Raw genomic sequence first — 14,607 nt, forward strand, 5'->3', positions numbered from 1 at the left:
TGTGCTTAAACCACATGTTTGGCATTTCTGTAGTAATGAGAGCCCGCCTAATTTGTGGGTTTGTGTTGTCTCCAGAAGCATGAGCTAGGCATAACATACTGGCCACTACAATGTACTGGTGACTACAACGGCAGTTTGCAATTTTCACTCAATAACATTCACTACTGCTTGTTTCTGGAAATCACCCATGGAGTCACAATTGTCACTGCATCAGTAGATAAATTCCCAGAGGGTTGTAATTTCCAAAATGGGGTCACTTGAGGGGGGATTCTGCTCTTCTGGCACTCAGGGGCTCTATATGGAGTCCTTAAACTATTATTTATTATACAATAATTTTCTCTCCAAGAGTCAAATAGCACTCCTTCTCTTCTGAGTCTCACTGTGTGGCTTTGCAGTATTGTAAGTCACTTATGGGGTATTCCAACATTCAGCATAGTGTCACAAGTTTTGTCACCATTTTACCCACTTGTGTTAAAATGTAAAATCTGGGGCTAAAACAATTTTTTGTAGTAAAATATAATTATATTTTCTTCACTGCCCAAAGGTATAAAATTCTGTGACACACCTGTGGTGTCACTATGATCACTGCACTTCTAGATTAATTTAATGAGAGATGTAGCTAGTAAAATGGGGTCAGTTCTGGGGGGGTTCTGCTGTCCTGGAACCGCAGGGGCTCTACCAATGCGACATGGCACCCTCAAACCAGTGCAGCAAAATCTGTACTGTAAAATGGCGCTACTTCCCTTTTGAGCTTTGCACTGTGCCTCAAAAGTAGTTTTGGACCACATATGGGGTATTGATGTACTCAGGAGAAATTGCGTAACAAATTGTACTATTCGTTTTCTCCTATTACCCATTTTGAAAATAGCAAACTCGGAGTCAAAGCAACATTTTAGTGAAAAAAAAGTAATATTTCTTTTACTAAGCCCACTGTTCTACAAGTTTGTAAATTGCCTGAGTGTTAAAAATACTCACTATTCCCCTAGATGAATTCCGTGAAAGGTGTACTTTACAAAATTGGATCAAAATTGTGGAGGTATCTGCTGTTTTAGCATGTCGGGCTCTTCAAATGTGACAAGGTATCCACAACCTATTCCTGTCAAAATAATGCTCATTCCCTTTCCATCCCTGCCGTGTGCCCAAGCAGTTGTTTTCCAATAAATATGGGGTATCGGCGTACTCAGGAAAAATTGCACAACAAATTTTTGCATCCATTTTCTCCTGTTAACCTTCTGAAAATATACAAATTGGGGCCAAAACAACATTTTTGTGGGAAAAAAGTAATTTTTTTATTTTTACAGCTCAATATTATAACATTCTGTGACGCCCCTGAGAATACAAGGTGCTCACCTCACATCTAGATAAATTCCTTGAAGGGTCTAGTTTCCATAATGAGGTCATTTGTTGGGGTTTTAATTGTTTAGGCACCTCTGGGGATCTCCAAATGCGACATGGCGTCGGCTATCAATTCCAGACAATTTTGCATTCCAAAAGTCAAATGGCGCTCCTTCCCTTCCTAGCCCTGGTGTGCACCTGAACAGTAGTTTTCCTCCACATATTTGGGATCAGCATACTCTGAAGAAACTGCACGGCAAAATCAGGCTCTGGTGCGAAAGGGTTAAATAAACAAAATTTAAAAGAGATAAGCAGGACTATGAAAGTAATCTTGTTTATAACTGGGACCAATATAATGGAAACAAAGAAAATTCAAGAACTATATTGAAAAACAACTATAAGAAGAACGGATCCAGATATAGACAGAATAACAGACGCATTCGTTTTTCATAATCAGAATTCGAATCCACTGTTGGTAATATTGGGCAGCACGGTGGCTCAGTGGTTAGCACTGTAGCCTTGCAGCGCTGGAGTCCTGGCTTCAGATGCGACCAAGGACAACATCTGCAAGGAGTTTGTGTGTTCTCCCTGTGTTTGCGTGGGTTTCCTCCGGGTACTCCGGTTTCCTCCCACATTCCAAAGACATACTGATAGGGAATTTAGATTGTGAGCCCCAATAGGGACAGTGCCAATAATGAATGTACAGCGCTGTGGAATTAATGGCGCTTTATAGGTGAGTTAAATAAATATATAAATATTGACTCATCTGATTTTGAGACAGAACAGACTATTACGACTACAGCATGTGATACAAAACCAAAAAATAGTGTCACTTTTATTCCACCCAAAATGCATTATCTCCAAAAAAAGTCACAAAAAGCAGGGGGAAAACAAAAACAAGGAGAAGGAAAGCACTACTATATGATATGCACACTAGGCAATTGGGAATATTATAAGAAAAAACTTTATTGGCACACAATACAAAAGTTCAGACATAAGTGAAAACATGTGGGTCCAACCACTCAAGCCCTGTATTTCATGTAAGCATAAATACCAACACATACAAATATATGGGAGACCCAACTCATGTCTCTGCTTCTCCAGACGAGACTCTCTCTGGTCCCTGATCCCATGGACGCATCAATTGGAACCTCTACCTGAGCCATTTAACAGAGGTCCTTCTCGTGACACTTCACCCATGTCAGCATTCTTGTTACATAACAACCCCTTTCCATCAGGCCATTGCAGGGCCATTTTCACTTGGGTCGCTCTATTCTTGCTCGCACCGTTTCCTCGGCACGGTGCCCCGTTAGCAGAGGCTTCATTGTTATTACGGTAACTCTTTTCAGGTAGTCCTAGACCTCATTCTGGGTTGCAGGGGCCTCACATGGGAGCTAGTCCACTAATTTGCTTATGCTGCATAAATTTGACAGACCTGTGCGCGGGTCGGTTTTCTAATTATTGGTGAGATATATGTGTAGCGCCCCCACCGCCGCAGGGCCGAGGGGTACCCGGTACCGGGCCTACGAGTCTCTGCTTCTGGGGGTTGTCACGGCGGCTAGGCCTCGGTCCGTGACCCTGCCGTGGGGCGCACAGTGAATAATAAGTGTGGATGATGGTAGTGGTGATGCGGTGCAGTAAATAACGAGGACACCAGGTTGCAGTCTCTTTACCTCTTTACTGAAGATCTCTGGCTCCACAGTCCAGAATACGGTTCACCAGTCTGCGCAAGTCCGGCCGGTCCAATGGCACCTCCAGAGTTCTCTTCACAGGTGGAAATCGGTGCCTTCCTTCTAGCGCTATGTGTTGCGGTCCTTCCCTGCTGTGCTTACGGAAAGTCCCCACAACCGTTGTGTCTGTTTCTTAAGTTCCCTCACAACTCGATTAAATGATGTTCTTCTAATCCTCCGTCCCTCCCTGATGTTCTGGTTGGGACGGCACCCGTTTGACGGGTAGGCTCGGAGCTCTTCCGGGACCCTAGAGTCGCCCCTCTCCACAAGGTGCCCCCCAAGACTTCATAGGTGATTTGTGTGAGACAGCCCGCCTTAGACTGACTGTCCTGCCGCTGTTTAGAGTATTGCTTGAAGCTGAATGTTATGATACTCCCTCGGCGTTCCGGCCACCGGGAGTGCGCCTCAGTAGGGTGTTGCTCCGGTCTTACAGCACGACCCCTACTGGTATTCTCCTATTGCTTGATCTCGTTTCTCACTCAGCACAATCTATCCCGCTTCTAGTCCTTTCTTGGGCCCCGCCGCTTCCCGGAGCTGGCGCGGACCCGTTACGTTCTTTCCAATGCCAAGCCTCTGTCAGGATCCCACCCCTGACGGAGACCCTACTGTATCTTCCCCTACAACACCCTCTGCCACAAGGTGTTGCTTGGTTCCAACCCAGTCAGCTTTCTGATCTAACTTCCTGCCTGACCCCCAGTTTACCCACTATGGTGGGGAGTGGCCTAATGAATAGCACCCTTAGCTCCCCCCGGAGGCCCAGCTGTGAAATGTATTGGTGTCTGTGATACCTGATCAGATGAACTCCTTCAGTGCCATCGGACGCACCGTAGCTCCCCATAGTGGCGGAGCCACAGTACTGCAACGACCAGGACTCTGGGGCGCTGCACTCCCCCCTGGTTAAACACAGTACTCCGGGACTGGGAAGAAAACAACAATACAAGTTAGCAAAAAGACATACAATTTTGTTGAGTGCAATAACAATAAGCATATTTGAACAGAGCTTCCCTTTATGGGAGGTGAGGACACTTGAACGTTACAAACATGGTAAAATATCATAGCAACATGCTATAATTAACTTTTCTTACCCAACCGGGTATTCTACTAAGTGCAAAAATTGTTGAACAATAATTTAACGTTGCCTTTAAGGACATACACTCTGTATCCACTAAAGACCTTCTTATAATCACATTATAAGGCAATTTAATTTTTACATTCTCCTACTTTGGATCTGCAGGACCGCCTGTCCTATCGGCACCAGACCTACTGCCTCTCCTTTCTGTTACAGGACCGCCCCGTTCAGCCAGGGCCTACTGCCTTTTCAACTACTATACACAGTATAGAACATAACATTACTTTCATTTCAAGAGCACTGAGCCATCTCTACATGACTCCTATGGGGACTCAGGGTTTACCTTCTATCCTAACTATCTATTCTCATAACATTAAACCTTCTCATTATCTTTCTTTCTATGCATGCTGGACACCACGTCTATCTCTACGGACCCACTGCATCCTTCTTCTATCTTTCACCTTTTTCTTCTCAGATAACATCATTAACATTTCTTCACAATTAACCAGTTGAACACATATAACTTCCTCGTATAAACATTATCATCACTTTTCTCTCATCAACATTATTGCTACTTGTCTTAAGCAATATTACTATCGAAGTGCGGCAAATGAACATCCCCTTTAAGAGGGGACCAAGTCTCTGTGAGGTAGCGTATCTTCTCGAGCTACCAGTCCATACTCAGCAAAGGTTCCAGTGCGGTATCTTCGCAAAGAGTCCTTCTTTAAGTAAAACCAGTAGGGAGCGCCTTTAATAAGGTGCAAACTATATACAAGAAGTTCGGATCATGCACTGTTCATGATTTCAGCAGTTCTAGAAACTTGTGCAAATAAAACTTTAGAAAAATCAAACAAAAGCAAAACAATAGGGATCCCGGGTCAACAAAGGGATCCCTTTAAGAGTTGACCCTGAACGGGTTTAGCAGCAAAACAGTAAAACAGCAACTATTTACAGATTCATGGTTTCGAGGTTTATTCTTCTAAGCCTGGGGGTGATCTTTGTAGGCCGCCAGACGTCAGCTGACGGTGGACAACTCCCGGCCGTGCAGGCTTCAGCCCTTGGTCCACGGCTGATGCGGCGGTAGCTTGTTCCCTCTCTTTCCAGTCCTTCCATTGTTGGATCAAGAACCGCTTATATTGTTCCCAATTCAGCACGGCAATGGTGTGACCTTCTCGCCGGACTCCATCCAGCCCAATTCGGGGGGCCTCCCACCGGAGAATGACTCCCTCCGGGCTCACATCTACGAACTCCCCCGTCTGGGTCGGTGGCAGAGGTATCAGCCTTCCCATTGCGCCGGGGGATAGTACCCCTAGCCCCGCCAAGAGGAAGCGGCTATTGTGGGGGCGAGGATCGATCGCAGGATCGGGGTCGGTCGGGGGAGCAGGGACGCTTTCTATACCTGCGTCTGATGTGATACCAGCGATGTTGGTCCGTTCCATTAACGAGGACGCTGGAGTCGGTTGCAGCCCGGACCGCAACTCCTCGGCAGCCTCCGGATACGGCTCCGCTCCCCATAGCTCCTCTTCGGCTAGTTCCAAGGTCGGGATAGGTAGACTCAGCTCCGCCACCGGCCCCGAGGAACTCAGGTCCTTCCGCTGCGGTGGAAGCGGGTCCTCTTCCGATGGGTGGGGACACGCCGGGATCACCTCGCCATTGTTCAGGCTCTTGCTGTTCATCGCCGCTGTCTGACATTCGGTGACAGTGCATACATCTGACGCTGCCATTTCTCCAAGGTCGAGCTCCTCCTTCACCTCGTTCCCGCCGTCCCAAGTCAGGAGGTGGTCCTCTGCCTTGAGGCAGGTCATCGCTTTGCAACAGGAGGCGCAAGGGGCGATCACCGCTTCTGGCGCCACTTTGGTAGTCTCCTCCCATGGCACGCCCTCCTTCTTCTCTGGTGTAGCAATGGCGGCGGTTTTTGGCGGGAACTTTTGGCGGCAAGTGGTAGCACACAGTCTTTGCAATAAAGTACAGTCCAAGCACAGTAAATCACAGTTCCAAGGCACACATGACCTGATTCTCCAGGCTTAAGTAGATCCTGTTCGTGACGCCAAATTGTAGCGCCCCCACCGCCGCAGGGCCGAGGGGTACCCGGTACCGGGCCTACGAGTCTCTGCTTCTGGGGGTTGTCACGGCGGCTAGGCCCCGGTCCGTGACCCTGCCGTGGGGCGCACAGTGAATAATAAGTGTGGATGATGGTAGTGGTGATGCGGTGCAGTAAATAACGAGGACACCAGGTTGCAGTCTCTTTACCTCTTTACTGAAGATCTCTGGGTCCACAGTCCAGAATACGGTTCACCAGGCTGCGCAAGTCCGGCCGGTCCAATGGCACCTCCAGAGTTCTCTTCACAGGTGGAAATCGGTGCCTTCCTTCTAGCGCTATGTGTTGCGGTCCTTCCCTGCTGTGCTTACGGAAAGTCCCCACAACTGTTGTGTCTGTTTCTTAAGTTCCCTCACAACTCGATTAAATGATGTTCTTCTAATCCTCCGTCCCTCCCTGATGTTCTGGTTGGGACGGCACCCGTTTGACGGGTAGGCTCGGAGCTCTTCCGGGACCCTAGAGTCGCCCCTCTCCACAAGGTGCCCCCCAAGACTTCATAGGTGATTTGTGTGAGACAGCCCGCCTTAGACTGACTGTCCTGCCGCTGTTTAGAGTATTGCTTGAAGCTGAATGTTATGATACTCCCTCGGCGTTCCGGCCACCGGGAGTGCGCCTCAGTAGGGTGTTGCTCCGGTCTTACAGCACGACCCCTACTGGTATTCTCCTATTGCTTGATCTCGTTTCTCACTCAGCACAATCTATCCCGCTTCTAGTCCTTTCTTGGGCCCCGCCGCTTCCCGGAGCTGGCGCGGACCCGTTACGTTCTTTCCAATGCCAAGCCTCTGTCAGGATCCCACCCCTGACGGAGACCCTACTGTATCTTCCCCTACAACACCCTCTGCCACAAGGTGTTGCTTGGTTCCAACCCAGTCAGCTTTCTGATCTAACTTCCTGCCTGACCCCCAGTTTACCCACTATGGTGGGGAGTGGCCTAATGAATAGCACCCTTAGCTCCCCCCGGAGGCCCAGCTGTGAAATGTATTGGTGTCTGTGATACCTGATCAGATGAACTCCTTCAGTGCCATCGGACGCACCGTAGCTCCCCATAGTGGCGGAGCCACAGTACTGCAAAGACCAGGACTCTGGGGCGCAGCATATGCATTGATTGTTATAAGGCATTTAGCTTCATATATTTATATGTGTTGGTATTCTATGTTTACATGAAATACAGGGCTTGAGTGGTTGGACCCACATGTTTTTACTTATGTCTTAACCTTTGTATTCGTGTGCGAATAAAGTTTTTTCTTATACTATTCCCAATTGTCTAGTGTGCATATCATACAGTAGTGCTTTTCTTCTCCTTGTTTTTGCATTCAGTTTTTACTACTGGATATAGCACCTTGTAATAATATGCCATATTATTGTAGTGCGCCCTAGGCTTAACATTAAACATCGGGAAAACAAGTACATAATTATTCATCGTGACAGAGGAAATAAATCCTGATGATCTTACAGTAATCAATTTGTCAACAAATATCATAGATCAGGCACAGATTGAAGTATTAAAAAGGGGACTACATTTTGTGCCTACTAAAGGATTCGATTTGCTTCCCACCTCTATGGACATAAATAAATTTATAAGATGTCTACCTGTGGAAAAAAAAAAAAAAATTTACAAAGTGAAAATCCTGGGAGAGTCCCTATGAATATATCTGCCGGTAATAATTAATATTCCAAAATGATGTTTCAAGAACAATTGTCACTGATGAATTTATATTCATTATCTGAATCCAGACCAAAACAGACATGTTTGCTGGATAAAATTTTTGGTAACAAAGTCCCCATTCCAGATTTTTATCCCATAAAAACACGCAGTTCAGCAATGGATGATTTTCAAAACATTGTTGAGGAACAGCTAAGGACTCTTCATAGCAAAAAAGAAACATCTTAAAGGGAATCTGTCACCCCATTTTTGGCCTATAAGCTGCGGCCACCGCCATCAGGGGCTTATCTGTTGTGAATTCTGTTGTGGGTTCTGCTCTTGGGCTCCCTCCGGTGGTTATAAGTGGTAGTGCTGCTGTTTGTCCTTCACAGCAGTCATCAGGTGCGTCCACTTTGGACGGGGCTATTTAGTCTGGCTTCACCCTTTAGTGAGTGTCAGTTGTTCATTGTTTCTGGAGGATTCACATCCCTTCCTGGTCGCTCCTGCTTGCAGTTCATTTCTACAAAATAAGTTCTGCTTGTTTTTTCTGCCCACATGTTGTGGGCCTCATTGTTCAGTGCATTGCATGTCTTTTCTTGTCCAGCTTTATCTGTGTAAGGATTTATGCAGCCAAGCTGGAATCTCTGGAGAGGCAGGTTTACCCTCCATGTCTTTAGTTAGATGTGGAGTTTTTTGTATTATCTGTGGTGGACATTTCATAGTATTTTAATACTGACCGCATAGTTCTCTGTCCTATCTTTTCTATCTAGCTAGATTGGCCTCTTTTGCTAAATTCTGTTTTCAGCCTGTGTATGTTTTTTCCTCTCCTCTCACAGTCAATATTTGTGGGGGGCTGCCTATCCTTTGGGAATTTTCTCTGAGGCAAGATAGTTTTCCCTTTTCTATCTATAGGGTTAATTAGTCCTCCGGCTGTGTCGAGGTGTCTAGGATTGGTAGGTACATCCCACGGCTACTTCTAGTTGCGGTGTTAAGTCCAGGTTCTGCGGTCAGTACAGTTACCACATTCTCCAGAGTACGTCTCATGCCGCTCCTAGGCCACCAGATCATAACACTTATCTACAGCATTCTATAATGTTGTAGATTATCCCCCGATGTAACCTGAAAGATAAGAAAAACAAGTTAGATTATACTCACCCAGGGGCGGTCCCGCTGCAGTCTGGTCCAATGGGTGTCGCGGTCTGGGTCCGGCGCCTCCCATCTTCATACAATGTCATCCTCTTCTTTGCTTCCTGTTGTGGCTCCTGCACAGGCGTACTTTGCCCTGTTGCTCTCCCTAACAAAAATTTCTACCTCCATTCAGACCCATACTGTCTGGAACTGGATCACTGTCAGAAAATTAATAAAATATTCATGCATTACATGTGATGGTAATGCATTGTATACTGCCATACCACATGATTTAGCACTAACTGTCATGTCTGAACAACTACAAAAGTATGCCAATTGCTCTACTAGTTTGATGGAATTTATGTTGAAAGTAATGCATTTTTTAGTAACACATACTTATTTTTCTTTTTTGGCTGAATATTATTTACAGCGTCAAGGTTCGATGGGTGCTAGATTTACGCCTTCCTTGGTGAATAATTTGTTCAATCCATTTTTGTCTGCAATTTTTTGGTACAGATGTTTCGTAGACGACGTCTTCATCATCTGGCGTGGCTGTGAGGAGTCTATCCCTGAATTTATTGAGTACATTAATATTAACAGTGATAACATTAGAGTTTCTCACAATTTTGATTGTTCTAAAATTTCATTTTTTTTGATGTTTTATTATGTGGGGATATTGAACATAATGATGTTAAATGTGAATTATACAGAAAACCCACTGCAGGAAACGCTTTGTTATTTGCACCCAGTTGTCATCCCAGTACATAATTTACTGGAAAGTGACTATATAAGGGTTAAAAAATGTACCATAGAAAGCAAGTATAATGAAGAATGTGCCATTATAGACTCACGCTTTCAGAAACGTGGATATTGAAATCAAATTTTTAATAAGGCTAAAAAAGCTGCCAATTCTAAAACCAGACTTGATTATCTGTCTCAGTCCAAAAAACATAAAACTATTACAGATCATTCTGATAATTAATCTGCGATTTTTCCCACCTGTCGTAGTGCAATTATTATCAGGTAATTAATATTATAAAAAAACACATTTACCAATTTTACATACAGATAAAACCCTAAAAAAAAAATTTAGAAAAGGGTTGTAAATTTGTATCCTAGCAAGGAACAATATCACCGAGCGATCATACTAATATGGGAATAATAAATGAAGCCAAGAATTGGTTGTGCACGAGGGGGTCTTACAAATGGGGACAAAAATGATGTGGATTATGTCCATACATGTACAAAGCAAAAAAATGTCATTTCTGCTGCTGACGGTAAAGAACATAATAAAAAAAATTGTTTTAATTGCAGCACACATGAAGCCTATGTCATAACCTTTGGGAAATGTAAAAAAAAAAAACAATATGTTGGACACACCACCAGAGCACTGCAAACAAACATATCTGAACAAGTGTATGATGCACAAAATAGAACAACACGTAGTTTGTTTGGTGCCTCCCGACATTTTGTTAATCTTCATGACGGTGGTCTCAGCACATTGACGTTATGTGCACACGTTCAGTTTTTTTTGTGTTTTTTTGCGATAAAAATGCTATAAAAACTCATTAAAAACGCATACATTATGCATCCTATCATTTAGAATGCATTCTGCATGTTTTGTGCACATGGTGCGTTTTTTTTTCCGCGAAAAAAACGCATCACGGTAAAAAAAGCAGCATGTTCATTAATTTTGCGGATTTTCTGCGTTTTTCCCGCAATTCTATGCATTTTGAAAAAAACGCACAAAAAACGCACAAAAAAAGCGTCAAAAACGTATTAAAACACGTCAAAAACGCATGAAAAAAACGCGAAAAAAAACGCATGCGGATTTCTGGCAGAAATGTCCGTTTTTTGTCAGGAAAATTTCTGCTAGAAATCCTGACGTGTGCACATACCCTGAGGGTTAATGCCATTGTAAAAAATCCACCACCCAAAAGGGGAGGTGAAAGATAACATATCTTCAAACATAAGGAAACATCATGGATTTTGAAACTAGGCACCAAAACGCCAAATAGCATAAACATTAGAGTGGATTGTATATTTATTAAAAGAATGAAGTTAAAAAATAAATGTAAGATATAATTAATGAATACTTTTGTTAATGAATGGTGATCTATTCCCGTAATTTCCTGTAGTATTACTATTTAAAAAACAACACGCAATACAGGGATATCATCTCACACTATGACTAAGAATGCACCAGTTCGAAACGCGTCAGTTTGTACATATTATATTACTATTTTTTATATTTTTTCAATAAAATGTTGTTTGTATACAATTTTTTTTTTACCCAGATCTGTTTAATAATATAACTTTCATTGTAAAATCTTCATTTATCCAAAATAGTTGACGCAAGAACTAGTACACCCCGCATTAAAAATTCCTATATCTAGTATTTTGTATGACCTCCATGATTTGTAAGGACGGCACCAATTCTTCTAGGCCTGGAATGAACAAGTTGGAAACTTTTTACAACATTAATCTTTTTCTATTCTTCAGAACAACTTCTTCTGGAGCCTGGATGCTGGATGGAGAGTGATGACAACTTGTCTCTTCTGAATTCCCCATAAGTGTCAGATCAGGAGACACTTGGCCACTGTCACTTTCACCCTATTCTTCTTCAGAAATGCACCAGATGTGAGTTTTGTATTATTGTCATATAGGAAAAGTTTACCAAAGGCATGGAGTTATGGCAGCATCTTCTGTCACTGTGCAGCAGGACATCTGTGACTCATGATCCCATAAATGACATGCAGCCTAACCAACACCAGCAGCGCTCATGTGCCCCCGACATCAGCAGCTATAAAGAAAAAAATCAGACAAACTGAAAATTTTGCAGTGGTCTTTTCATTTTTGCCAGAGCTGTATATAAATATTATCAGAATATTAAAATGGAATTCATATTTGGAATGATAAAATAATGATAGATAATAACACATTATTAACCATTTTTTTCATGTGATAGAACATTTTTATGTCATAGGTGTAATTACCTTTTCAACCCATAGGTGTCAGTGTGTAAAACATATTTCCATCTTTATTACTCAAACTTTATTAATTGAATATATTTATTAGACCAATAATACATAAGAATGTATAACTAGGGTTGAGCGAAAGGGATCGGGCAAATTCAAAAATCGCCGACTTTCGGCAAAGTCGGGTTTCATGAAACCCGACCCGTTCCTAGTGTGGGATCAGCCATGTGGTCGGCAATCATCGCGCCAAAGTCGCGTTTCGTATGACGCGTTCAGCGCCATTTCTCAGCCAATGAAGGAGAACGCAGAGTGTGGGCAGCGTGATGACATAGGTCTCGATCCCCACCATCTTAGAGAAGGGCATGACAGTGATTGGCTTGCATTCTGCGGCGTCACAGGGGTTATAAAGGGGCGTGCACACCGACCGCCATCTTACTTCTGCCGATCGTAGCATAGGGAGAGGTTGCTGCAGCTTCGTCAGAAGCAGGGATATTGTTAGGGAGGAAATATTAACCCCCAAACCACTTGTGCTGTAGCGATTTCCACTGTCCAACACCACCCTTTCTTTGCAGGGACAGTGGAGGCTATATCGTTGTGCATCAGCTCTGTAGCTTATTAGGCTGCCTTATAAGGCTCCCTGATAGCTGCATTGCTGTTTGTACCACTGCTGTGCAAACCAACTGCTTTTTTAAAAGCAAAAATCCTGTTGCTCCTTTCTGCACAGTTATCTTGTTTATTTGTCCACACTTTTGTGTGCAGCAGTCCTTTTTATTGCTGCCATACTTGTCCTGAGATCATTGTAGGGAGATTGTTATTGTAATACGGTCCCTTTTTATATATATATATCTGCCTGCCACGTTCTGCCACTTACATTGTGTAGTGTAATACAGCGGGCCTGGTTTTTTCCAGCAGTCTCCCACATAATAAAGGGAGATTTAAATTGCCACTAAGTGGATCTGCGTCAGTTCTGTTTGTCGTATATCTCCCTGCCACGTTCTGCCACTTACATTGTGTAGTGTAATACAGTGGGCCTGGTTTTTTCCAGCAGTCTCCCACATAATAAAGGGAGATTTAAATTGCCCCTAAGTGGATCTGCGTCAGTTCTGTTTGTTGTATATCTGCCTGCCACGTTCTGCCACTTACATTGTGTAGTGTAATACAGCGGGCCTGGTTTTTGCAGCAGTCTCCCACACAAAAAAGGGAGATTTAAATTCCCAACAAGTTTATATAAACCTTCTACCTTGTTTTATAGTACCATATAACGGTTGTTAGTTTGGTTACATTTTCCCAAAAATGAGGAAGTCTGGTGGAAGAGGCCGTGGGCGGTCATTGCCAGCTGGTAATGATGGTGGTGGTGGAGCATCTGGTGGTAGTGGGAAAAGCAAAATAGCACCTAAAGCTCGAGTTGTTCAGACAGCGTCATCGTCTGGCTACACAAGGCCTCGAAGGCTCCCTTATCTGGGAGTAGGAAAACCGCTTTTTAAGCCGGAGCAGCAGGAACAAGTTTTGGCTTTCCTTGCTGACTCAGCCTCTAGCTCCTTCGCCTCCTCTTCTGAAAGTTCGAAATATAAAAGCAGCGAGTCGTCAGTGGATGCTCCCGGTCAGGAACAAGTCGCTTCCTTGTGTCCTTCACCCAAAGCAAAAGTGAAGGATGCGGCAGGCGACACTACAGTTTACTCCATGGAGCTCTTTACACATACCGTGCCAGGGTTAGAAAGGGAAATAGTTAACAGCCCATTTCAAGATGAATCGGACATGGAGTGCACAGATGCACAGCCACAGCTAGATTATTATCCTGTTCCATTGACTCAGATCACTACATTGCCCTCGCAGTGTACTCAGCCAGAATCTGACCCTGATGAGACTATGGTGCCCCGTCCCGAACGCTATAGCACCTTACATGGTGTCATAGAGGACGGTGCACAGGACATTGAAGAGGAGGTGATAGATGACCCAGTTGTTGACCCAGATTGGCAGCCATTGGGGGAACAGGGTGCCGCTGGCATTAGCTCTGAAGCGGAGCAGGATGATCCGCACCAGGCATCAACATCGCAACAGCTTTCATCTGGCAGGCCCGTATCAGGCCCAAAACGTGTGTCTAAAACGAAAACAGTTTTAGGACAGCGTGGCCATCCGTTGAAAGTAGCACAGCATGCAATGCCTGAAAAGGTATGCGATAGTAGGAAGAGTGCAGTGTGGCAATTTTTTAACCAAGATCCGAATGATCAGTGCAAAGTTATCTGTAAGAAATGCTCAAAGACCTTTAGCAGAGGGAAGAATCCCCTAAATTTAAATACAACGTGCATGCGTAGACATTTAACCAGCATGCACTTGCAAGCCTGGACTAACTACCAAACGTCCCGTAACGTTGGTGCACCCGCACAGAATGAAGGTAGTCAGCAACGCTACATTGCTTCCCTCACTGTAAGCCCACCGTTTAGGACACCACCTGCAGCAAATATGGAGGTATCGTCGCAAGGCCAAGGCAGTCAGGGAATCACCAGGTTCTTGGGAGGAAACACTGCATGTAGGCCAACATCAAGAATACCATCACCAACTGTTAGGGCTAGCGGAACGCACCGAGTAAATATAGAGGTTTTATTATAATTGATGCGTTCGCAGCCCGG

The 14,607-nt window shown here is 44.2% G+C and overlaps 1 long non-coding RNA gene across 1 annotated transcript in view; it reads left to right on the forward strand.

Annotated features, from left to right (window-relative positions):
• LOC143805469 (uncharacterized) overlaps window positions 1–11,641 on the forward strand; it is a 47,375-nt gene extending 35,734 nt beyond the window's left edge. The window contains exon 3 of the long non-coding RNA XR_013221250.1: window positions 11,505–11,641. This is a non-coding gene — a long non-coding RNA (uncharacterized LOC143805469). The remainder of the gene's footprint in view (window positions 1–11,504) is intronic.
• Window positions 11,642–14,607: the final 2,966 nt, after the last annotated feature.

Source organism: Ranitomeya variabilis, chromosome 2 (assembly GCF_051348905.1).
Source record: "Ranitomeya variabilis isolate aRanVar5 chromosome 2, aRanVar5.hap1, whole genome shotgun sequence".
Classification (NCBI taxonomy): Eukaryota; Metazoa; Chordata; class Amphibia; order Anura; family Dendrobatidae; genus Ranitomeya; species Ranitomeya variabilis.